The sequence below is a fragment of the Hordeum vulgare genome, chromosome 7H, assembly GCF_904849725.1.
Source record: "Hordeum vulgare subsp. vulgare chromosome 7H, MorexV3_pseudomolecules_assembly, whole genome shotgun sequence".
NCBI classification, from domain to species: Eukaryota; Viridiplantae; Streptophyta; class Magnoliopsida; order Poales; family Poaceae; genus Hordeum; species Hordeum vulgare.
The window spans coordinates 118,535,416-118,538,311 of record NC_058524.1 but is presented as its reverse complement, the minus strand read 5'-3'; positions in this window follow the sequence as shown (position 1 = coordinate 118,538,311).

Here is a 2,896-nt window from a genome sequence, read left to right as displayed (position 1 = left end):
CTTTACAAATCTTTATGTCATCTTATAGATGCTGCTACTACGTGCTATTCGGAAATGCTCCAAATATCTACTCTACTATACGAATCCGTTTCACTACTCATAGTTATTCGGATTAGTGTCAAAGCTTGCATCGACGTAACCCTTTACGATGAACTCTTTAACCACCTCCATAATCGAGAAAAATTCCTTAGTCTATTTAGTTACTAAGGATAACTTTGACCGCTGATCAGTGATTCAATCCTGGATCACTCTGTGTACCTCTTAACAGACTTCCTGCAAGGCACACATCAGGTGCGGTACTCAGCATGGCATACTTTAGAGTCTACGGCTAAGGCATAGAAGACGACCTTCGTCTATTTTCTTTATTCTGCCGTGGTCGGGTTTTGAGTCTTACTGAAATTCACACCCTACAATGCAACCAAGAACTCCTTCTTTGCTGATCTATTTTGAACTCCTTCAAAAAGTTGTCAAGGCATGCATCTTGCTGAAACTTCCATTAAGCGCTTTTGATCTATCTCCATAGATCTTTGATGCTCAACGTTCAAGTAGCGCAATCCAGGCATTCCTTTGAAAACTCCTTTCAAACAACCTTGTATGCTTTACAGAAATTCTACATTACTTCTGATCCACAATATGTCAACCACATATACTTATCAGAAATTCTATAGTGCTCCCACTCACTTCTTTGGAAATACAAGTTTCTCATAAACCTTGTACAAACCAAAAATCTTTGATCATCTCATCAAAGTGTATATTCCAACTCTGAGATGCTTGCACCAGTCCATTGAAGGATCACTGGAGCTTGCATACTTTCTAGTATCTTTAGGATCGACAAAACCTCCTGGTTGTATCACATACAATGTTTGCTCAAGGAAACCGTCGAGGAAACAATGTTTTGACATCCTACGTGCAATATTTCATAAATAATGCAGCAACTACTAACATAATTCTAACAGACTTTTAGCATCGCTACGAGTGAGAAAGTCTCATCATAGTCAACTGTTTGATCTTGTCGGAAACATCTTTGCGACAAGTCGAGCTTTTCTTAATAGTGACTTATCACCATCATCGTCTGTCTTCCTTTTCAAGATCCATCTTTACTCAATAGTCTTACTACCATCAAGTAGTTCTTCCAAAGTCTACACTTTGTTTTCATACATGGATCCTCTCTCGGATTTCATGGCCTCCATCCATTTGTCGGAATCCGGGCCCACCATTGCTTTCTCCATAACTCATAGGTTCACTATTGCTCAACAACATGACCTCCAAGACAGGGTTTCCGTACCACTCTGCAGCAGTACGCGACCTTGTCAACCTACGAGGTTTGTAGTAACTTGATCCGATGCTCGATGATCACCATCATCTGCTTTCTCTTCAATTGGTGTAGGCGCCACAGGAACAACTTCCCGCGCCCTGCTACACATTGGTTGAAGTGATGGTTCAGTAACCTCATCAAGTACTACCACCCTCCCACTCAATTATTTCGAGAGAAACCTTTCCTCGAGAAAGGATCCGTTTCTAGAAACAAACACTTTGCTTTCGGATCTGAGATAGGAGATGTACCCAACTGTTTTGGATATCCTATGAAGATGCATTTATCCGCTTTGGGTTCGAGCTTATCAGACTGAAACTTTTTCACATAAGTGTCGAAGCCCCAAACTTTCAAGAAACGACAGTTTAGATTTATCTAAACCTTAGTCTATACTGTGTCATCTCAACGGAAATACGCGGTGCCCTATTTAAAGTGAATGTGGTTGTCTCTAATGCATAACCCATAAACGATAGTGGTAATTTGATAAGAGACATCATAGCATGCACCACACCAAATAGTGCGTGGCTATGACGCTCAGACACATCATCACACTATGATGTTCCAGGTGGCATGAACTGCGAAACAATTTCCACATTGTCTTAACTGCGTACCAAAACTCGTAACTCAGATATTCATTTCTATGATCATATCGTAGACAGTTTATCCTCTTGTTACGACGAACTTCACTCCAAAACAGAATCGAACTTTTCAATATTTCAGACTTGCGATTCATTAAGTAAATACTCTAGTATCTACTCAAATTGTCATTGAAGTAAGAACATAATGATATCCACTGCGTGCCTCAGCACCCATTGGACTGCATACATCAAAATGTATCACTTCCAGCAAGTTACTATCTTGTTTCATCTCAATGAAGACAAGGCCTTGCTCATGTGGTATGATTTGCATGTCACTAGTGATTCAAAATCAAGTGAGTATAAAAATCCATCAGCATGGAGCCTTTTCATGCAATTTATACCAACATGACTCAAGCGGCAGTGCCACAAGTAAGTGGTACTATCATCATTACCTCGCATCTTTTGGCACCAATATCATGAACATGTGTAACACTACGATCGAGATTCAATAAACCATTGAAGGTGATTATTCAAGCAAATAGAGTAACCATTATTCTCTTTAAATGAATAATCGTATTGCAGAAAACACGATCCAATCATGTTCATGCTTAACGCAAGCACCAAATAACAATTATTTTGGTTTAACACCAATCCCGATGGTAGAGGGAGCGTGCGACGTTTTGATCATATCAATCTTGGAAACACTTCCAACACGTATCGTCACCTCGCCTTTAGCTAGTCTCCGTTTATGCCGTAGCTATCATTTCGTGTTACTAATCACTTAGCAACCGAACCGGTATCCAATACCCTCATGCTACTAGGAGTACTAGTAAAGTGCACATCAGCATCATTTATATCAAATATACTTCTTTCGACTTTTGCCAGCCTTCTTATCTACCAAGTATCTAGAGTTGCTCCGCCTCAGTGACTGTTCCCCTCATTACAGAAGCACTTAGTCTCGGGTTTGGGTTTAATCTTGGGTCTGTTCATTAGTGCATCAACTGTT